Raw genomic sequence first — 23,655 nt, 5'->3', positions numbered from 1 at the left:
AGGCTTGAAGGTCTACCGCCGACAGCTAGAAATTATCAAGCTTTCCAAACAATACCTTCCTTGCCGTCGCCATGAAGCTTTTGGTGAGTTGCGAGTGCGATGTGCAAGCATAGCAGTAGCCGTTGTGAGAGCTCTTAAACCTTATTTCTCTCCATTTACAAGTACATATGAGAGCTCAGATAACAGTGCACAATTTCAAAAAGTTTGTTAGTGATCTAGTCATCGATACGGTACCGAACTACAGGACTACATCACAACAGGGAAGCATTGTCTGCGTGTTTTGCTGATTTTTATTGATATTAACAGATGGCTACCGCTTTCTGTGATCAACCTTTTATTCACTTCTTTCGTAGCGCTTCTCTCCTGTGCCGTCGCTTAGGAGGGCGACCAAGTGATCAATAGGAGCGAAGGAGAAAGCGCGCGTGTTTATTCGCACTAGAAGAAAATCATCTCGAATTGCTAACCAGCGACACTTTCTTCGCATGCTGCATATTCAGTAACCTACAAACTTTTATTCTTCAGCCAAAACTTGTGCTACGCAGATAGGGAGTGTACATTCGTCCGTATAAACTTGTTCTCTTAAATTGCCGGTAGTCTCAGCCACTTTCCCTGCGTATTCAAGCCTTGTCCTTTGTGATTCTGTGAGTCGGGGTTTCTGGGCAGCGATGTGGTTTTGCAGTGCAGCTTGTTGCAGCCTCCTCCGAATCGTTTAGCATGACACATGCAGGGAGAGTGCCTCTCTGATGTCTCTTGCAGAGAGAAAAGTGTCTGCGACAGCCGCGACAGCTATCAGCTGATCCTCTTTCGTTATGCTTCGTCGCCCTGTACGGAGGGCATCCCATTCGTCTCAGTACACTTCGTTATGCGACTTCGTGCGGTTCTTGTTATTCCTGCATGCGCCTACAGATTTCCCTCTGGCTTACATCTTCGATGTAAAGTCGCACGATTAATCTCCATTCCTCAAGAGGCCCTCGAGCCGGCATATTAGGTCAAGTTTAAATTTCTTGTTCTCGTTTTTTTGTTTCTCGCAGGTCAACAGGCGGCTTGCTATAGTACTCGCGGTATGTGAAAAACATGCCTGAGCGAAGTGCGTTCCAGAACGATGGTCATTCCGACTACCGGCGAGAGACAATTAAGTGAGCCTTCTGTACCGCTGCCGTCATGCTCATTTCCTTTTAAGGACGCGACAAGTTTGGCTGCCATCTGCTCTTCGCCGTGCACTGCAAGCCACCGGTCACGATCAAGTGACCAGATTGATGATGATGGTGATGATGATGATGTCTACAGGCTGAATGGCACGTAACCGCGGGGGGGGGGGGGGGGGATTGGCCAGGGATTCGAGCACCGGGCCCGTGGCGCGCGGGACTGCCGGATATCTTCTTTTCTGTTTACTCTCCTCACCATTTCTTTCATCTCTTTCTTTATCTGCACGCCTGCAGTGCTGCTGCTGGTGCAACCAAGGCGACCGTCCTCGGCGCGAGAGTAGAGCTCGGAGAACGATCTGGGCGGCAAGCAATTCCGACAGCCCATCAGCAGCGGCGGCTACAGCAGCGTCACCTCACGCTTTTCGCTACGATGAAAGAACGCACAAAGCGAAAGTGAACGATTTGGATAGACTGCGAGCTAAGAGGGCGCACATGGTCACGCAGACTTCTTGGCACCAGGCAGCGTGTCCACTAAATGGGGCTGATCCGCTTTTTTTAAACCGGAGTCGTGGCCCATTTTATTCTGTCCACTACTGTGCCTGCTCAGTGGTTTTTCATTTTCAAGGCAGTAGCGGATCTGAAGAACCTTTCGTGAACAACGCCACGGCGGTTGCAGCATCTCTTGATAAATCACCACGATCGGGGTCGTGCAGTCGTTGCATTTTCTCATGGATTGCTTACTGCTCCGCCACTAGCGAACCATGTGTTGCCTTTAACAATTCTGGCCGATAAGAGGCGAACAACAAAACTCCCGCTAAAGTTTATGGCTGATTAGACGAGGATCGCGTCCGTGCAAGTTTATTTTGTGCCGGCACCGTCATTTTCGCGAGTCGTTTGCTTGAGAACATGCACGGCGGTGGCTAGTTTTGGAAAGATATTATCGCGAATCTAGAGTGAAAGCGGCAACTATACGATATAGCGTGGGCTTTGGGGTGCCCGCGTGCTCGAAATATGACGTCACCGGGATACGAGCTGTGATTGGCCAGTGATAGCATGGGGAGTGTTATAAGTGTAGCTACTGAGCGGGGGGCGTGCGCACTTGGCCGCCGGACTTTTACCGGCCTGCTGATTTGGACGGCCGAGCATCATGGAGGTTGTCGTGCGCGTTTTGCTAGTGGCGTTTTTGCTGCAACTCGGTAAGCCTTTTTACCTACACGCTGCGTTGAACCTTTACTCTTGTATTCGTATGATGTGACTGCTGATGTTCATGCACGTAACGAAGCGCTGCACCGCTCGCGAGACTGGACCCATTGGTGTGCTTGGTTGCTTTGCACTTGTTAAACTTTCTATAAAAGACGGTAATGATTTGCTTTAACTGAGTGCGTATACCTTCGTATTGCCGATAATTTAAGCCTACATTTATAGTTAATCAATCCTGGGCGTGCGGAACGTGTTTAGAGCTTTACTCCCCTTCACACGCGTGTGTTTCTGCCCTTGTGTAATGCTTCCCGTCCCTCTCTCCTGCAGCGCACGAGACGTCATCGGACTGTCCTCCGGAGGTGTGGTTCGACTGTGAGGACGGCCGCTGCATTTCCATGTACTTCAGGTGTAATGGCGACAACGACTGCGGAAACAATAAGGATGAGATCGGCTGTAATGGGTCAACTGTTGTTCCAGAAAGACTCGAAGACTCTACGCCATTTACCACCACCGTTCACCGTTGAATGCATGGCTACTGCTGTTTTATGGAACTCTGTGAGGAAATATAATTTTCGTATTAAAATGGCTTCCTTTTTATTTAACCCGGTTAGTGTAATTGGACAAATGATCCGACGCTGAGGCAGCGATGGAATATCGAGCGTTAACACACCTAAAATAGGTCGCCGGTTGCGTTGCTATGGAGGCCGCCATCTTTGATTCTATCCGTGTAATCGCCATAACTCTGAGGTTGGAAACGCGATTAGTAGAGCTCGCGCTCTAAAACAGAACTTGTGGCCTTCTTCTTCTTAGCCACAGTCGTGAAGAAATTGCGATAGTGTTTGGAACCTGACTCACCAAAATATTTCAAAAGGTTTTCGGTGTAGGTCCTTTACAAAAAGAAATGAAATACGGTGGATTAGTGAGTTAGTTGGTGGATTAATGGGCTGCTGATCAAGGAGGTGGATCCAGTGGTATATTTAATCCTGTTAATGAGCCCTTGACGGTGCTCGGAACTTTGTATTTTCAGATTTGGCAGTGCTGATGCTGTCACGACCCTCTCCACGAATCAGGGCATTTCGTTATGAAGAAATGTGTGGTATTTGGTAGACAAGCTAAATACTCTTATATTAAACGCATTGTTAGGTGAGCTCACATTAACTAAGCAGTATACGTTATAGCTTTCGCGCTTCATTTCACGTTTCTGTGTGTGTGTCTGATCGGGATTGTAGGTAATCTGTTAGGTAAGACAGTCTAAGCCCAAAATGCGGAAAAGACTGAAGAACACAACAGGCGAGATCTCCTTTATGACAAAGCAGCGAAGCTGATTATTTATCTTATCTTACTTCCTTCTGCGATGATAGGGTCGAATAACTTCTATCCGACACTGTTTTATTTCGTGCGAGCAAGCGAGGAAATGAAGGGTTAGCCTGCGCACTACGCATGTACCTGACGCATCTTGCGCATCCGAGTGGGTTCGGTCCGGTTCAGCACTCACCCAGGTCTCGGTTTCGAGAACGCGCTTGTAGCGTTTTCACACTACAGCGCCACCACTCGCGGTAGCATTCAAAAGAGCTTGCCATAGCGTGCTAGCCACATCATCTCGGTTTTTATTGCGAAAGCAATACGGCTCGAAGTTTCCGCTCTTGGCCGTCGTCCCGGAGAATCCACCATTCACCTTTAGCGTGACTTATGTGTGACGTCATACCCGCTGTGGAAAAGCGGGGCACCAACTCGGCTCGTCGCAGTCGTCCCAGCGAATCCTCCATGCTGCAGCTGCGCGCCGCTGCCGCGAGGGGCGCTCGCTGTACGTGACGTCATGCCAGCTGTGGAAAAGCGCCCCCCCCCCAACTCGGCTCGTCGCGATCGTCCCAGCGAATCCTCCACGCGCCGCTGCCGTGGGGGAGGCGCTCGCTCTACGTGACGTCATGCCAGCTGTGGAAAAGCGGCCCCCCAACTCGGCTCGTCGCAGTCGTCCCAGCGAATTCTCCATGGTTTTCCATCCATCCATTGATCCAACCTGTGGCGAAACGCACGTTTGCGCAGTAGGATCATATGGTCAATACGGGTGAAATCACTCCGGCTAGGGTAGAGTAGCTTTCACTACAAAATAACAACAGAAAAAATTACAACGTGTACTGCCGTGGGAAAACCCGCGTTCTTTCGCATTCCTGCACATAAGCAGGCTTAAGTGCCTTCATAACTTTTTTTCGCGTGTCGAGGGTCTACAGCTCAATCGCGCAGAAAGTGGGCCGGTGCCTCATTGGCTTCAAAGGCGTTTGACCGCATCAACCACGAAATAATGTTAGATAAAATCGAGCACTACGGTTTCTGCGTACACTAGTTCCTTGATATAATTCAGTATTATTTAAGTTCTCGGTTGCAACAAGAAAAAATAAGCAGTGATTTATCTGGTATAAGGCAAATCGTTTCAGGTGTTCTGAGAGGCAGTATCTTGGCACCATTGCTATTCCTTCTTTAACTGAACGACATCATCAGTATCGGTATTCTTCCTCCTTTTTTTCATTTACGCTGATTACGCCACATTATACTTTAGAGCTGCACAATTGCCTGATCCTGAGAAACAAAGCCACAAAATGTTTACAGTAACTCCAAGATAAGTGTCAAAAGAATTTATGAAACATACACACTGCAAAAACGAAGGCCGTGCTTTTCAGGCGTCTTAACAAGTTGGCAAATATGCCACTTCTCTTTTTAAGGATCGGTACGTGACTCATCCAAACGGTTCCTGCGGTAAAAGTATAGGCCTTATTTTTAATGAGAATTTGAGTTACAATGACCCCGTCGAAATGATGATGAACAAACTGTCAAAGGTTGTCAGCATTTTGTGCCGATTGAGATACTTCATGCCGAAGCGTATTGAGGAAATGTTCTATAATGCGTTGTTCTCTTCTGTTGTAAATTTTTACTTTTTGGTATGGGGTGCCATGCCTTTTACTAATATTAACCTCTTGTGTCTCCTTCAAAAGAAAGCTGTTCGAAAAGTTGTGAATGCTCCTCAACTAGGACACACCGAACCAATTTTCAATGAACTTCGAATCATCCGCTTGCCACAGCTGTACGAAACTTTACCCCTAAAGCGGTATAAAGGCAGTGTTAATAAAACCAATAGCCCTATGGTAAAGCTGTCTGGATTACAATGCAAAGAGCGAAAGTACTCTACATGAACTGCATTCAAGTGGTTTGTGCCCAAGGCCGGAACAAATTATGGTTATCAGATATTGAGCTACACTATCCCGCATCAACTAAACAAGGAGTCCGAATTGATATATAGCTAATGCCTAATCTGTTGTGTGTTTGTTTTTTCCTCTGAAAGTGTTATCATGTTGTTTCCCACTGCAATGCTTCTGTGGGGTGTGTCAGCCTCGTTAAGCCTTCTCACTGGATCTTTCTCGGTGCGCCCAACATCGTAATGAGGTTAATTAAACATGATTCTAATTTTGTATGTATCCGGTATCCTTGGCATGAGTACACGTGTAAATTTTTTCGAAACAGATTTAAATGCGCATACTTACCACACGCACATGTATTAAATTTTCTTGCTCATTACCAACTGGTGGCTCACCACCTTTCCACCAAACTGTGCAAAGTGCCCGACAAGGTAGCTGTTTTTTTTTTGTTAGCCGCTTCGATCGCTGACAAATTCAGAAAGCCACCTTGGTCACCGCATGCTTGCTCTCCATTAATTCTCTTGAGTCCTGACATTTTTTTTTTTTGCGTGGGGTAAGAATTTTTGTATCGAGCGGAAAAATCTCGGGGGAGCTAGGCATACAGCCCACTCTGCGCGGCAAATCCCTGTCGCATAGGCGCTGATAAACATCGGAATTGGCAAGCCCGTGCAACGTCTCAAAATTCACGTGCTGCGCCAACCAAAGCGGCACTAGTGATCTCGTTTTTAAAGGTGGCCCGCTGGGGCGTCCGCACTGTGGACGTGGAAGTTGCGACACCCAGGTCCTGAGCACAAGTGGAGCGTACCCATCTACAGGCAACTTGTCTGAGTGGTGCTGGTGCCTACGAGCGCGAGGATGCGGCTTCCGCCAGTGCAGGCTCGCTCACGAGACACCACACGTGTGGAAGCTGGACCGCATGCTCGTAGGCTTCTGCAGCACAGCACGGAGTGGAATGGAAAAACTTTATTGCTCTATTTACAGCTTTCAGCGGCTAACAGAGGTCTTCATGTTTTACTGAAGTCTCCGTCGTCTTGAGTGGTCGGCTCCCCTATTCCAGAGCACCGCTGAGCCTAGCCACTTTGAGAGCTTGCTGCACCAATCCTTTTTGGACTGTGAGCACGCCGCTGGTGAGCAGGCACTCCCACTGTTCCGCACTGGGTTCTTCTTCTTTGTGGAAAGAGAAGTTATTTCTGCACTCCCATGTGATGTGATATATTGTTGGGATGGCCCCACACCATGGGCATGCGTCCCTGTATTGACTGGGAAACATTTTATGTAGGTTTTTATGTAGGACAGCTCGCATCGCAGCAACAAGTTTTGCGGGTTAGGTACCTGTACTTGCTCCTCTCTCTCTTCCTAACCTCCTTCTCTTGAACTGAACTGGCCCCGCGTGTGCATTTTCGGCGCAGTCACTTGTCCTTTCTGCACCGATGAAGAGTCTTGAGCCACGTCGGCGTTTACATGCGCAATGTTGGAAAGCTGCCCTCAAAATTTGTCAAAAGCTGCTCTTCAGTATGCCGTGTTCGATATTTCAAATTTCTGTCACATTTAGGGCTTGAGCGAATCGCAGCCACATAGTTTTGCTCTTCATTCTTTTCTGCAGCCAACACTCCAATCACTTTGTTTTTTTTTCAGAGCGACAGTAAGGACAACCACATTTAATTTTCTTTATCTTAATAAAAACGGATTTCATGGCATTTTCTGGCTAAGTTGTTGTTTGTGGGGCAGCAAAAGACGCCTTTGCTTCAGTGGAAACTGCACCTAAAAATTTTCCCGCCACTCGATTCAAACATCTGTCAATGTCGAAAAAAAAACTCATTTTCCACCGCTTTGAAGCGGATGGCGGTGCAACCTAGCCTGGAAGCATCGAAGTATATTTCTGGAATTGACCGGGGGTGGTGGCCTGCATTTCATTTTTACGCCTTTTCTAGCTTATAAAACATCCGCTTTCACTGAGATTAGCGTCTTTGTCAATAGCATGCGGGAACGAGCGGTGCAAACCAACCTCAATTTTTTTTTCAGAGTCCCTTTAATGTCGCCTGCAACTGGCGCTGTCCCTTAACTTCTGTTCCTGACCACAAGGTCCCCAAGGAACACGATCACGAAGGCACAGGGCACCTAAACAGAGCCTGGCCCAACTGCAATTCGCGAGCACTTGCGCTAAATTTGGATCCGAACTCAGTATGATTGTACTAAGAGTCTATTTAAAATAGGTATAAAGAGCGTTTTGTAATTTCTCTTCTGGGTCATGCTGACGACTCATGACACTCTTTATCCCGTAGGCAGTCGTTGAGCACGACGCATGCGTCAGCAGCAGCTTGGATAGCACACAGCACGTTCGGAGTATTGACAACTGATTGAACTGTGCCGTATTTAAGAGCAGTTTATGTACGGGGACAGGCGAACAGCAAAAAAAAAGGAAAGAAAGGCGGACGCAGAAAAAAAAGCGCACCTATTCAATACATGCCAGTAGCAACGTCGTGTAATGAGCAGTAACAAGCAGCGGTTTATTTATTTATTTATTTATTTATTTATTTATTTATTTATTTATTTATTTATTTATTTATTGTGGTCCGTAGGCATTGTTGTAGGGGGAGGTCACAGAAAAGAAAAACGCGAACAGTGGTTAAATGAGCAAAGGATCATTGCAACTAAAGCAGACGCGAGTCTTGTGAGTAGATCTGTGCCCTACATACGACTGAGCTATTTACATAGCAACCGAATTCAGTGTTGGATATCTTGAAATCTCCAAATGAGCACTGAAATATAACAAGTTGCTAAATTAAGATTCCTATACCCAATCTTAGAGTTCTTGTCCGTTGAAACCAATGCGTTCCTTCCTAACAGCAGCCCAGCAATTGTTTTTTTTTTTGTTTTTTACGCAAGTGATTAGCGAGGTAAAAGGAGTATGCTGATACAGACGTCACCACTACAGTAAATTAGCTACCATAAATGTACGCACATGAAAACTATTTTGCCTGCACAGCTGGTAGCACATTCTGAATACTCTGAACCAAACATGGCAGTAATTGAATTACTCTAATAAAATTAAATTACTTTTTTCGGTAATTTTTAATGTAATTCGTTACTTTTCTGGGCTCGTAATTTAGTAATGTAATGAATTTTTTTGGAGCTGTAATTTCTAGCAAAAGTAATTAATTACTAGATAAATTACTTTTGCTGAGTAATGAGTCCGTGCTCCTCGTATCGACCATGCTCTGGCCTCGCGTTTCGAGGTTGAGTGTCTACAAAGCAAGAAAAACACGCGGCCAGCAATAGGCAGCACTCCAGCGAAGCGGCGCACGCGGACGAGAGGCGATGTGTGTGCGCGCATCGACACCTCCTTGTTGATGAGTCTGCTTAATAGGACTGCTACGTATCTTCAAGCACTGACACGTCTCAAATGGCATCTAACAAACTTGGCTGTGAGTTCTAGGGAAAACTACTTTCTGCGGCCGGATATGAAGTCATATTTTTAACTCAAGGGCAATGTGGACGACAGCGTCACCATGGCATGCTATTTTTTTCCGCCAACGTACTTCCAGGACAAGTGAATTAAACAGCAGAAATGGCTGCTTGTCTGCACCCTGGTGCATTTCTGGGACGATGAGCGTCAGCAAGCAATCGATGCACTTCCGCTGTTTACGTGTAAGACAAATTCTTCAAAATCAAGAGGGTGGGACCATACTGGGCATTGAACGATTGACTTCTGATTCGAGAATTATGCGTGCAATTGAATTTTGCGATTAAGTTGACCTCATCTACATCAGTAAAGCACATTGACTAGGGCTACCTTGATTCAAAGAGGGGCAAAATTTCCTGTGCCCACTTTGAAGCTCAGTGGCGGTACAAACAAAGAAATATGAAAATTTTGTAGGAACTATGATCAACGCTGAACTTTTTATGCGTTGGAACTAAAAAAGTAATTTAATAGTGTTTGCATTACTTTTTGGAAAGTAATTGTAATGTGATGTCACAACTTTTTGACAGCAGTAATTTGTGATGCAATTTAGTTACTTTTGATAGATTTCTAGGAAAGTAATTAGTAATGTAATTAAATTGCTTTTCAAAAGTAATTTTTGCCATGTATGCTCGGAACGCAACGATTAAGTGCACGCGTTCAATAAATGGCGAGGTAAACCCTATGAAACGCTTGTGTGTTGAATACAAAACAAAATTATTCTTTCAAAGATTCTGATAATTTTTCAGCTATAGCATTTAAGTAGAGCGTCTAAAAAGGGGTCCATCGCACGTTATTTATGCGACACTTCTCGTGACAGTTGGCACAGAACGCTCGGGTCATCATCGAAATAGGCTAGACAAACAGAATGACACATTGATCATGCGCTCTGCACAATTTACGGGAAGCTGCATGGTTTCTGTGTAGTGTTTGCGCAGACGTATACGGCTTGCAGAAAGCGCTGTATGAGCTACATCTGTACTAGCAAAGTAATTGTGCGGACAATAGCGAGAAAGCTTCTTGACAAAGAGTTTATGATCTCGGCAGAGAGTTTGCGGCATGGTACTAATTTTGCTTTTTATGTTGGAAATTTTTGTTATGCAGCAATTTGTCGTCTCGCCAGTATGTCGTCCCTTCATGGTCACCTTTTCCTGTGCTTTCAATCCTAGGTGTTGAAGTACTGTTAGCGGTCATATGGTTTGATGCATCCGGCTCTTTCTGTAATTAACTGTTGACATTGGCAAGTCAAATTTTGTTGTCTCTTTCCATTGATGTTTGCTTTTTGTTATTCACTGATTTATCCTTATTTATTTGTATAAAGCACTGCACGCGACTTTTCGCTGTCTGCCGGACGCTACCTGACAAGGCCAATAATGCTTTGGCAGGCCTGAACTTGTACGGTGTTTTCCTTAGTGCGAAATAAAGTGATTGATTGATTGCTTGATTGATTGATTGATTGATTGATTGATTGATTGATTGATTGATTGATTGATTGATTGATTGATTGATTGATTAATTGTGCGTCTTGAAGGGCAATTTACCCACAGAAGCAAAATCTCTCGTGCGACATGATTGATGGCGTCAGCTCAAATTAAACAATAAAGCTTTTATAGTCCGCTGGAAGGTGTGACTAAGGGGGTAATAATCGGCTTGAGTCACTTGAGGACGATTGAAATAAATGGAATCTCAGATGATTAGCACCACTAAACGCAACAAAACAGCCATCTTGGTCGTGAAACTCATTTATACCTTTGTAGCGTACAGCGCATTTCGTGATTATTTTTGTTTTTTTTGTTTCTTTTCTGTGAAACTTAAAGTTGATATGGGGTCTCTTCTCTTCACTACAGTACGTCATACGAGACCGACTCTAACTTATGAAGAAGCGAACGCCATACATCACAAAAGCGGACCAGTTTACTGCCTTCACTGCCCTGAGATTGACAACGCTACATGTGCGTTTCACTTCACACAGCTTCCTCTGGCTTCTTTTTCTCGGAAGCATACGCAAGAAAGCTTGTTGCGGGTATCTTTATGTTGCAGTTTGCCATTGAGTGAGCTGCTCATACAGCAACCAAGCATGAAGTGCGCAGAAGACAGAGCCCTGAAGAGTATTGGTCTCGGTGCCACGTCGCTTTACGGTGTCAATGCTCTCAGGCGTTGAGGAGTAGTGCATGGTGGTGCGCGAGGATCCTGCACTGCGAGGACATTTTATTCATAGCCTAGACAGTATAGCAGCTTACGCATAGCTTGCTTACTGCTGACAGTGCCGTTCGTCTATAGCACAACGAGAGTTCTCTTGTGATAGATGACAGCGTGAGGCAATAAGTCAGGGCGACAGCGTCGCAGTGCATCACGCACGTGTTTGAGCACACGGATACAAAACTCCTGATTTACCGTCTGCCCTTGTGGGACAAACTCATGGTGTGTATGACACCTCTGGAATTGAAGAAAACTATCAGCATCGTCTTTGTTTCGGTCTTCTGTAGCCGCACCTTTCTTGACACCGGAGAGCTTGTGGACTGCCATTAGGCACTTTGCCTCTTTCTTTGAGGATCGTATTGAAAACACCATGTTTCGTCTTCAGCAAAGATGCTGTCGACGAATGCAGCATCCTTCTCTGCCTTGGATTGCAAATCAGTGCTCTCTGATGTCCGCGTGTCCTTCTGGTCCTGTGTGAAGGAGTACGGCACAAGTCTAGCATTCAGCTTTCGTTTCCCCAAGTTCTCATGCAAAATTTGCTGGCATGTTGTCTTACTAATGTCGAGAGCATCTGATAGCATTCGAACTGTAATGATGTGGTCTTGGTGTACGATTTCCCTATAAGAGCCACGTTGTTTTCATTCCGTGAGGTTTAAGGGCGCCCCTGCATTGTGTCATTTTCCACCGACGTTCTCCCCGAAACGAACCTCTTGCGCCACTCGAAAACTCGCGCCCGCGATAATGTCTCGTTGCCTTAAGCGTCACGAAGGAGCTCACACGTCTATGTGGCTGTCTTGACAAGCTTCACACAGAATTTTATGTTTACACGCTGTTCGAGGTGGACGTCCATCTCTCCACATTCACTCACAGTATAAATGTGCAGCCGACTAGTGACAACGTAAGTTTCTACATGTAGTGCCATCTGGCGGCTTCCACAGCAACTAACATAAATAGCTCAGGTTAGCCCGAAATTATAGCCCTACACATACACACCAACGTTCTTTTTGGGGATTCATTTCTAGAGAAGCAAATAAATCAGTCCCGAAGTACTTTGAGTGCACCAGCAATGAACAATTTGTTCTGCTTTGAGCATGACAAACACCCTATATTCCTGTCGTACCATTTACCATACGAAATGTGGTGTTGGAGCATGCGAACTGCAGATTTAGTCCTCGCTATTTACATGCAAACATGGGGCACATGCGCGCTTTTCTGCCGTATGCTAAAATATGCTCCATACCTACGGTGAGCCGCTATCTTGCAATCGAAGTTGAGTACGCGCTGCATCATTGCTAGAAATATGCGTGAGGCATGTGGCAACAGCTGAGTCAACGCCACTGGCTTGCTCTAAGCACGAACCTGCTTTCGCAAACTCTCACGCGAAAGACTAAGCTGTGAGCAAGGCGCTTGCCACATCTTTCTCAATAAACGTCACTATTTCCCCAGAAGGGGACCGTATTTGCTTCTGGATTTCTGGTTGCTCCACCCAAAGTGCAATCTGATGGAGGACGTCTTCACCTCGCAGGTGCACCAGCCTGGTTATTGCCACTGCACCACCATAGGCCATAGGTCAGCACACTCACTCATGAGTGCACTCATGTCACCTCACCCAGACTCACGCACATGAGTGTGGGTGAGTGGTCGTGTGTGCGCGTGGACGAGAGTGAGCGCAAGTGAGTGAATGTGAGCGCGAGTGAGCGGATGTGTCTGCGTGTGGTCATGAGTGTGAGTGCAAGGGGAGATGAGTGTGAGTAGAGATGAGTGGACATGAGTGATAAGTATATATGCTTTGACGTGAGTCGCTGTGGGTGGACGTGAGCATCGAGTGGCTGTGAGTGGTGGGTGGAAGCGGCAGCGAAGTTGGCCACTTGTGTTTCGTGACCATGGTATCCGCTTCGCTATTTTCATGTTGACAGCTGAGCTAAGGAAATATTCACTGCCGAGCACGCTTGAGACAGCATAAGACATCATGCCATTGTCTTTGGATGCTAAAAGGAGAGGATTCTGCTGGTGTGGGAATAGCAATCTTTCATTCCTGTTTGCCTTAATGGCTCACTGCATCGGCCCAAGATCTTCGCTGGTGCATTGATCCACTACGGGTTGTGTGAGATCCTTTGATCGAATTTCTCATGGCCACTACTAGCAAGGTAGATGTCAGTTGTCACGACTCTTACACAGGTCGAGCTCATCTAGGCAGAGTTCCAATACTTTCTGGTGAAAACATGAGTGCTCGCTTCTCAGCAATAACTAGTGTAAGGTGGGATCGTGAGCACTGCAGTCGACGCGCAGGTTATTCACGTGCCTGGGTGTATGCACTGTAGAGCTCTGCTCTGGCCGCAATTGTTTTATTCGACTAAACCCGGAACCTGCAAAGCCTTCCATTGCTGACGCGAAGAATCTGACCTACTTGGCCCGGCTCTTGAACTGCACAAGCGTGGCTGAAGCCCAGAAACGACGCGAAAACCAAGCACGCTTTTAGGTAGCACCAGACGCTCTTGTTTCTATTGTGTGCTTGAAGGAGCCCTCCGTCGCAAATCAGGCATGTGGTTTTTAATTCTTGTAAGCATATCACCAGACATGGTGATGGCTTGATGCTGAGCAGATAGCCGACGTAGTAATATATGATGCTATAATCTGATCAAGAAATGCTTGTTTCGAGCCGATGGTGACAAAACGTTGCGGCAATTTTTGGCAGTGGATATGAGGTGGCCACCATATTGGCCATCCTTTTCGATTGGTTGGACGTGCAGATTGAACCTGATTCTTTCATACTCAGGAAAGGGCAGATGTGTATTTGGGACCCATTCCAGCCATTTTCTTACAAAACAAAAGCAATACAAGCGAATGAAACCTAATAAGAAACAGGCTAGGGGCACCAGTTTTTGTTTCGCCCAAAAGCATCCTGCAAGTGAGTGCCGATGCCGAGAAAGCACCGAAGAAAAACCATCCAACAGGCACTATAGCCAAACATGTGTCGAGAAGAGAACAGGATGATGGTGGGAGGGGGTATAGAAAGGGGTTGCAGGAGGATTGTGGGAGGGGTGCACACGGGAACTTTTCATAAATAGGTCGAAAGGTGCCAGCATTTGGACAATGGACTGCTCACAGAACAGGAAATTTGAGGATTAAGCTCCCCCATGATTAAGCTTCCCCAGAGTACAAAAACCGTACATTTTTTTATGGGGGGAGGGGGGGGGGTCGTGAAAAGGCTCCAGTCTGCATGTACGCAAATGTAGGAAGCTCTCCGAAGTCAAGAAATGCATAGAAGCTTTCACTGCATGTGTGCGTGTTTCTGATTTGTGGGGCCCAATATTTGGCACTGGGTGAGTGAAATCAGTATGTGAAATGAGATGCTTTATCTCGGCGTTTTGCATATTTTAAATGGAATAACATTTCTTTGCAAGCTCCGGTTTGAGCAATTCTACCCCCACTGATATCTGGACAGCATGAGGAATCCTTTGAATGGATGGTATAAGATTTCCTTTAAAAACTTTTAGATAGGATTTTTTTCTCAGTAACGTCCATTTCAAAGGAGCATGCACTGCAGAATGGCTCACAAGTCAGCTGCATACGTATTCTTCCACGAACGGCATTTCCTCGACCAACAACGCAGCGGACTACAGGAGAATAATCAGGAACAGTGTTAGCACTCCCTATGCCTACGTAGATGCACCTGTGCTCTCCAAACGCACCGTCCTCTAACGAGAACACAGCGCTCGTTTCTCAAGTCTACTTCAGGCAGGGATTACGTGCACCGCTGTCAACATACTGCAACGCAGGTGTGTCCACATATCGGTCATGCGTACCTGTTCTGGCTAGACGAAGCCAGTTTTGCTATTAACTATGACCCAAAGTAAGTCCAAGAGGCTGTTGTAAAGGGATTGAAAACTGTCACTCCCCTTTGGATCCTTTTTCAATAGGGCAGATCTGTATTTGAGGCCTATTCCAGCCATTTCCCTTTGCGTGTGCAACTCGCTCGACGTTTTCAAAAACACTCTCTATTTCCCATGCCACAAAAAGCATTCATAGTGGAAATACCTCCAACGTGTTTATGCATGCTCACGGGCTCGCCATTATCAAGGCAAACTTATAGCTACTCAGACACTGTTCAAAAACCAGTCTAAGCATTTTAGCTGATGCTACGCAGGCACTTGTCTCACCTGCAAGCGTGTAAGCAAATCTATGTAACATTGGTTCAGGCCATGGAAGATGCGTGATAAGTGACCCCTTTTTTTTGAGCATTTACACTCTGAAAATTGGCCAGAGACCTAAAGCCCCTAAGGGGTTTTAAATACCGACAGAGCATTGGGCTGTTCACCACCATACCTGTGTGACCCAGGCTATCCTAGCGGTGAGTGAACATCAATGTAGTGAGTGGACATGAGCATAAGTGAATGGTTATGTCAGTGGACGTGAGTGTGAGTCATAATTGTGAGTCTGAGTGAGTGGTTGAGAGTGTGAGTGGATATGAGTATGAATATGAGTGAGTGGCTGTGAGTGCGAGTGGTAATAAGAGTGAGTGGACATGAGTGTATGAGTAAGCGGTTGCAAGTGGTAATGAGCGTTAGTGTGAGTGGACATGAGTATGAATGCTTGTAAGGGGTTGTGAGTATGAACGGATGAGTGTATGTGAGTGCAAGTGGGCGTGAGTGTGAATGTGATTGAGGCACCCCCCATGGCGCCGAGGTATGCCATAGGCATCAAATAACTCAAAACATACTGTTGCTTTTACCATGGCTATGAGGCAGAATCTAAAAGTTTAAAAGAACATTCTATTTGAAGAGCTAGCATGACATTTTTTATGCCACATTAGGGACATATGCTGTGTGCAGGGTATGGGTGCTCGATCATCAACAAGTATACCACGGCGCTTCACAGGTCAGTGCTGAATTATCTTCAGCAAAAACGCCAGCGACAGATTGCTTGAATTACGACCAGATCAAGCTGACAGATGACAAGACTGCTTACTAAGCTAGAGTGCAAGGACAGCGAGTGAGTATACAACTCTGCTGCCGCCATCGCTTGCATGCAATCTGATAGCAGTGCTCCCAGCGTACAACCGAGCATGAAGACACCGATCTCTGCCATTTGTCGGAATGCTTGGAGTGTTTCACTTCGTCTCGACTTAAGCACATGCATTTATGAACACAGACTCTGTGTGCATGTAAGTGATTAGTATCTTCGTGTAGGTCAGTCAGTGAGGCATCAGCGTTCGTCCTGTTTCCTTTGTGTCTATGGTGTCCTTGTTTCCTTTGTGCTGTACCTCTCCATGTCAATGGTTTTTCAGCATATATATCTAGCTGTACGGAACAGTGTTGCCTGACAAGAGGACAAGCTTTATGATTTGTAGCGGTTTAACGTCCCAAAGCGTCTCAGGCTATGATAGATGCTGTAGTGAAGGGCTCAGAAATTTCGACCACATGGGGTTCTTTAACGTGCATTAACATTGCACAGTATACTGGCATTTAGAATTTTGCCTCCATTGAAATTCGACAACCATGGCGGGGATTGAACCCGCGTTTTTCGGGTCAGCAGCCAAACGCCATAACCACTGAGACAACGCTGTGGCCCGGACGCGTATTTCCGATTGCTAGCCGCTGCAGACAAGCTCAATGTTGCCCACGCCAACGCGCGCGCGGAACAGCTGTTGCCATGACAACTATGTACATGCCATGGTTGCCTACGCCAACGCGCACGCGGAGCAGCTGTTCTCATGGCAAAGTGTGGAAAATAGACGCGACGCCGGTAATTGCAAATGGCGGCGCCCTGCCGCCTCTAGGTGTTCGTGCTTTTCGATGACAGCAACGATGACTGCCGCTTGCAGCGACTATAAGACTATGAGAGTGCCGTTTGGACAAGCTTAATTCAAGGTGGGTATTTTTTCGCTTTCATTCTTTGAATCGATAACGCAGGTAATTTATTTGAACGCCGGTGAGGCGGAGAAGCAACGATGTCTGCCGTAGGGGTGGTATGGGATAAGTTTAATGAAGGTGAGTAATGTCCCAGTTTTTTTTAGTGCGTGAGAGACTGCATGAATATATGATGTAAAAGAGTGCCGTTTGGGCAATTTATCTGGGACAACTGGGCTGTACCAGTTATTTTTTTTTTAGTGCGTAAGAGACTGCATGAATACATGGCGCAAAAGAGTGCCGTTTGGGCAAGCTTAATTCAATGTGTGTGCAAATGGCTGCGTTCCACGACCACAGAACAGTTTACCCTGTGGACTTTCTTCTTAGAGCGGAACAGGAAGAAGTTGTGAAGAACAAAGTACCGTGAATGGTACAGGTAAATATTCTAGCTAATGCTTTTTTTGTTAGAAATTTTCCACAACTTGGGCTATTTTCATCTTGTTCAATCATGCAAATGTTTTAGAACCTCCTGGTATTTTCTGGCTTTTTTAGGATATGCCCAAAATTTGGTGCCTACGCAAGCAGTTTACTTGCAAAATCAGCTGGTGATGACAACACCTGTAGTTCACCTTTTGTTGTTTTCCGTCTTATTAAAGCTCAGTTTTCGGTGACAGCAGTTTCTTTAACATTAGAATATGATAGTCTGTCGAGTAGCAGGTCAGCTTCAATTTATCCTCAATGTTCTTTTAAGTTTTGGTTTATTTGTGCCCAGTCATAACTGAAGCTTATATTGTGTGTAGTTATGCAGCATTCATTTGGGGGCTGAAAGTTTTCAGAGCACGTTAAAATTACTCTCAAAAGTGCACTTTCTCCTTAAATAATTTAGTCAACATGAGGTTCACGATTGCTAAGCACTGAGAGAGCAATAAAACCTGCTCATAACTGTACGTTGTACAAGGATTGCTTTTAGATATCGAGCCTAAAGCTGTGTAAGTGAGGTTGTATAGTGACTAATAATAAGCTGGTCCATCTAAAAACAGATCTTTCATATGTGCAATTTCATATTACTGAGAGCTGTGGCATACAAAGTTTCTGAACGGCAAACACTGAAATATACACCTCGTTAGTGTTGCACCCAGCTTCAGTGTACTGTGACTCGAGATAGATTGCTCGAAATGTAGGTGCATGAAACTATATCTGAAGGGAATTTAGTGAGGAAATCACTGCCAGTTCTCAACATTTCAAAGGGCCATACACATAGTGTAACGCTGAACAAACTTGCAAAGGCTTAGTCCCGTTTTCAGCTGTGCTAATTTCCCTTGCACTTCTACATGTATGAAATTATATGCATTTAAAAAAAGATGAGGCCAGGCATGGTGTCAGTGAGGTCATTAATTGTTTCATTCTTGCTGAGATGGTGTCACATATATTAAGGAGCCTAAATTAAAATTTAAAGGAAAGAGGTGTGAAGAACCCGAAGTGGATTAACCGAAGAATAAAGAAGAGGAAGAAGAAGCATTCGGTGAGGTGGAGAGAGATGATTGGTGGAGAAGAGAAGAAGACGACGACAAGGCTTACGTGGACTAACACCAAGGCTATAAAAAGGCGAGTGAGAGCGAGGCACGGGGGGGGGGGGACAGCAGAGAAGCGGAGGCTCCGGCGGGTCAGGGACACATCGGCTGGAAGAGAGCGACTCCGGCTACTGCTCCGGTGAGCTCGCGTTCTACGTCATCGCATCGTGGACTTCCTGCCGTGCCTGAGCCCGTTCCGGGGAGTCAACGGAGGACGCTACCACCTGCTACGGCCAGGGGTGTCTCCAGCGCTGTTGCCACCCATCCGGGTGGTGCCCCCAACGCCAAAAACACCGGCATCACATGCACGGGCGCTTGGAACGGGAGCTTGTACGACGCCGCCAGCGACGCCAGCCCAAGCACGCCGAACTCCGCCTCGACGCCCGCTACGGGATCCATACAACGCCACAGCCGCACCGAACCAACCGTGAGCACGAACGCCGACCGCTAATAGTAGGACGCTAGTAGTAGACGCTGGTAGCAGTGTGCCCGGGTCGTGTGTATTTATAGTCTTTGTGTTTTGTGTTAGTTTTGTTAGTTTTGTGTTCTAGTGTGTGTGTCACGTAGGGTGTAATAAATGTACGTTTGTGTGGGTACACCTGTCACCTAGTCCATTCTTTCGGTCCGAGTGTTCTCCGGAGAGATCCGTGACAAAGATAAGTGGCGAGACTGTGCCAGGATACATTTCCTTTTTCTTTTTTGCTTTGTCTCGGATCTTTACGATCTCTCGACGGCAGAAAGTATGAATTTGGCAAGAACGTTAGAACTGGCGCTCAAGCTTGGGTTAAGCAAGGAAGAGGCGATGCGTCTCTGCGACCAGCAGAAAGAGGAGGCAGATAGGCAGAGAAAGGAAAGAGCGCAAGCACGCGCAGACGCTCGCGAAGCAGAAGAGCGAGAAGAGAAAAGAGCTCGCGAGGCAGAAAAACAGAAGAAGGATAGAACGGGAGACGGAGTTTATTTTGTGGAAACAGGCACATGTCGCGGGAATATATGAGATCACGGACAGTGATCAGCTTTCCTTAGCGTATAGAGAATCTCCTAGACCGGCTAGAGTGTCCGAGAAAGCTGATGGCTCCTTTCGATGACAATAGAGATGATTTGGATGCATATCTGCAACGATTCAAGCGGATAGCTTTGGGGCAAGGCTGGGAGCGCAGTGAATGGGCCACGGTATTGAGCGTGTGTTTAGTCGGAGAGGCGCTGAATGTGTTTGGAAGGATGCCCGCTGCTGATTCCATGGGCTACGAGAAAGTCCATGCGCTCCTCCAAAGATTCAGGCTTACGGCAGAGGGTTTTCGTGAGAGATTTCGCACCGCGAAACCTGAGGATTCGGAAACCGCTAAGCAGTTTTCCTGCAGGCTGACGAAATATTTTGATAGGTGGCTTGATATGTCAAACACAGAAAACAGTTTTTAAGGTGTGCGTGACAAGCTGGTCACAGAGCAATTTTTAGCGTGTTGCAGCTCAAAGCTGGCGCTATTCCTGAAAGAAAGTTGTGTACGTTGGAAGAGTTTGCCGACACTGCAGACCAATTCCTCGAGGCTCAATGGTTAAGAAATTTGAGTAAGGCAAAAGAGGAAACCCAAAAGACCCTAGAGACAGATGCGGCGAAACCAAGAGCATATGGCGATGCATCTAAGGCGCCAGTAAGGTGTTTTCTCTGCGGCAAGGTGGGACACCGTGCAGCTGACTGTCGGACTAGTAGCACTGCCCAAAAAACACAGGTTGTGTGTCAAGGTTGTAAGAGGAGGGGTCATACTCTGGATGAATGCCGATACAGAAAGCAGGACCGAGCTGCATGCGTTGTCGACTCTAGGGTAGAACTTGTCACGCCACCCGAAGTTCCACAGCTGAAAGAAGAGCAAACGCCGCTGAAAAATGAGGCAGTGAGTGGAACACCCAAGTCGAAAGCAGCAATGCCAGTGGTGGTTGGGCAAATAGGGGACCGTCCTATATTGGTGCTTAGAGACAGCGGAGCCAACACAGTCTTGGTTCGGAGAAGCCTGGTGAAGGACGAGGATCTTACAGTGGAAGCATCGGCCGTCACTCTTGTAGATAGCACAGTGAGGTACCTTCCTGAAGCCAAGATTCTAGTGTCCACGCCATATTATACTGGGCAGGTAGTGGCAAAATGCGTAGACCAACCCATCTACGATCTCATCTTGGGGAACATTACGGGTGCAAGAAGTGTCGAAGACCCCGATCCCGAGTGGAGGATGCTCGACGTTGAAGAAAATCCAAAGGAGGAAAGGCCCGCGGCAGCTCAGACGGGTGCAGTCAGTTTCTCGTCGGCAGTGGAGACAAGAGCTCAAGCGACAGCCCGAGCAACGCAGCGTCCGCTCTCTACTCCCGTTACGATGTGCCTGAGCGTAACACCGGGCGAAATTTCAATTAGGCAAAAAGACGACCCGAGCCTGAAGACCTGCTTGGAAAGAGTCGGGGAAAAAGTGAAAAGATAGAGGAGCCGCACGTCCTTCGAATATCAATTGGTAAATTGTCTTCTGCACAGGGAGTGCATATTTAGTTCAGGAAGGCGGGTCCAACAGCCGATGTTACCGAGAGATATGCGAGAGACCGTGCTACGCTGAGGACATGACGCCATTATGGCCGGACACCAGGGTGTTCAAAAAACGGTGTCTAGGATCACCGAGGAGTTCTTTTGGCTGGGTGTTCAGAGTGACGTTAAGCGCTTTGTTCGCTCATGTGACGTGTGCCAGCGCACAGTTCCGAAGGGGAGAGTTGGTCCCGTACCTCTGGGCAAGATGCCAGCCATCGATCTACCGTTTCAGCGAGTGGCGATTGACATTGCGTGGCCAATCTCTCCAGTATCTGCTAAAGGCAATAGATATGTGCTTACTTTGGTTGACGTGGCCACTCGTTATCCTGACGCTATTCCACTGAGAACTATAGACAGTATCCAAGTGACGGAGGGTCTCGTGGAAATGTTTTCGCGTTATGGGTTCCCGAGGGAAGTTTTGAGTGACCGGGGCTCGAACTTCACCTCGGAACTAATGAAGGAGGTTAACCGCCTTTTGTCAGTAAGGCAATTACTGACAACGCCTTACCATCCCATGTGCAATGGGCTTGTAGAGCGGTTCAACGGCACCCTCAAAAATATGATCAAGAAAATGTGCCAGGATAGACCAACTGATTGGGATAGATATCTCCCAATACTTTTGTTCGCTTACCGCGAAGTACCGCAAAACGAGTATTGGTTTCTCGCCTTTCGAGATGTTATATGGTAGAACCGTTAGAAGTCCCCTTGCAATACTTAAGGAGCTGTGGGCTAATAAAGAGATGGCATCAGATCTCAAGACAACATACACATACGCGCTTGAGTTGCGGGACAGGTTGAAGGAAACATGCAGGCTTGCACATCAAGGCCTGGGAAAGGCGCGTGAACGCCATAAGGGATATTATGAAAAGAAAGCCATTCACAGGAATCTGGATCCGGGCGACAGGGTTCTCGTCTTGCTGACTACGGATCATAAAAAGTTACTGATGCAGTGGAAGGGTCCGTACCTTGTGACGCGGAAGAAAAAGGACATGGATTATGAGGTATTGATAGATTGCATTAAGACGGTTTTCCATGTAAATATGTTGAATAAATATGAAGAAAGAGGTCCCGTACGGCGGTACGCCCCCAGGCAAGCTTGTTCGGTAGTCGCCGAGGAGACAGGCGATGTTGCCGAGGTGCCCACGTGTAGGGGGAAGGAAAAATGCAGGAGGGGATGAATTACTGAAGAAGCCCAATTGGAATGAAGACAGAGGATTACAGCTCTACTCCAAATCAAGGGGGAGATGTTTTTCGATGGGCCAGACAAAACGGAGGTCATATGTTACAAATTAAAGCGGACTTCATGAGTAGAGCCAACTGAACGGCTCTAGGAACCTCTGGGATGTATCCTGTTGTTGTTGCTGTGTTAATGTACCTCTGGGATTTATCTTGTTGTTGTTGCTGCTGTTGTTGGTGTTATGTGATCATACAAGGGAGTGTGTTGTGGACATAAACATGTTTATTAAGGACTCTCTACAGACAGCGGCAGTGGTGTGCTAGTGTTCTGAAAACGCAATTTGGTGTGATGTGTTAGTGGTATGCGTTTCGAGTGTGCTGGACATCAGCGGTGTGGTGCGCGCTGGTTCCAGAATCGCCACAAAAGATAGTCGGTTGGCTGGGTGTCTTGAAGATGAGGATGACGTGAGCAGTTTTTCATTTAAAAATTTTTGAAAGAGGGGGCCCTTGTCACATATATTAAGGAGCTAAATTAAATTTTAAAGGAAATAGGTGTGAAGAAGACGAAGTGGATTAACCGAAGAATAAAGAAGAGGAAGAAGAAGCATTCGGTGAGGTGGAGAGAGATGATTGGTGGAGACGAGAAGAAGACAACGACAAGGCTTACGTGGACTAACACCGAGGCTATAAAAGGGCGAGTGAGAGCGAGGCACGGGGGGGAACAGCAGAGAAGCGGAGGCTCTGGCGGGTCAGGGACACATCGGCTGGAAGAGAGCGACTCCGGCTACTGCTCCGGTGAGCTCGCGTTCTACGGCATCGCATCGTGGACTTCCTGCGTGCCTGAGCCCGTTCCGGGGAGTCAACGGAGGACGCTACCACCTGCTACGGCCAGGGTGTCTCCAGCGCTGTTGCCACCCATCCGGGTGGTGCCCCAACGCCAAAAAACACCGGCATCACATCCACGGGCGCTTGGACCGGGAGCTTGTACGACGCCGCCAGCGACGCCAGCCCAAGCACGCCGAACTCCGCTTCGACGCCGGCTACGGGATCCATACAACGCCGCAGCCGCACCGAACCAACCGTGAGCACGAACGCCGACCGCTAATAGTAAAACGCTAGTAGTAGACGCTGGTAGCCGTGTGCCAGGGTCGTGTGTATTTATAGTCTGTGTTTTGTGTTAGTGTTGTTAGTTTTGTGTTCTAGTGTGTGTGTCACGTAGGGTGTATTAAATGTACGTTTGTGTGGGTACACCTGTCACCTAGTCCATTGCACTGAGAGAGCAATAAAACCTGATCATATCTGTACGCTGT

The sequence above is a fragment of the Amblyomma americanum genome, chromosome 1, assembly GCF_052857255.1.
Source record: "Amblyomma americanum isolate KBUSLIRL-KWMA chromosome 1, ASM5285725v1, whole genome shotgun sequence".
In the NCBI taxonomy this organism is placed as follows: Eukaryota; Metazoa; Arthropoda; class Arachnida; order Ixodida; family Ixodidae; genus Amblyomma; species Amblyomma americanum.
Note: the sequence above shows the minus strand (reverse complement) of the source record.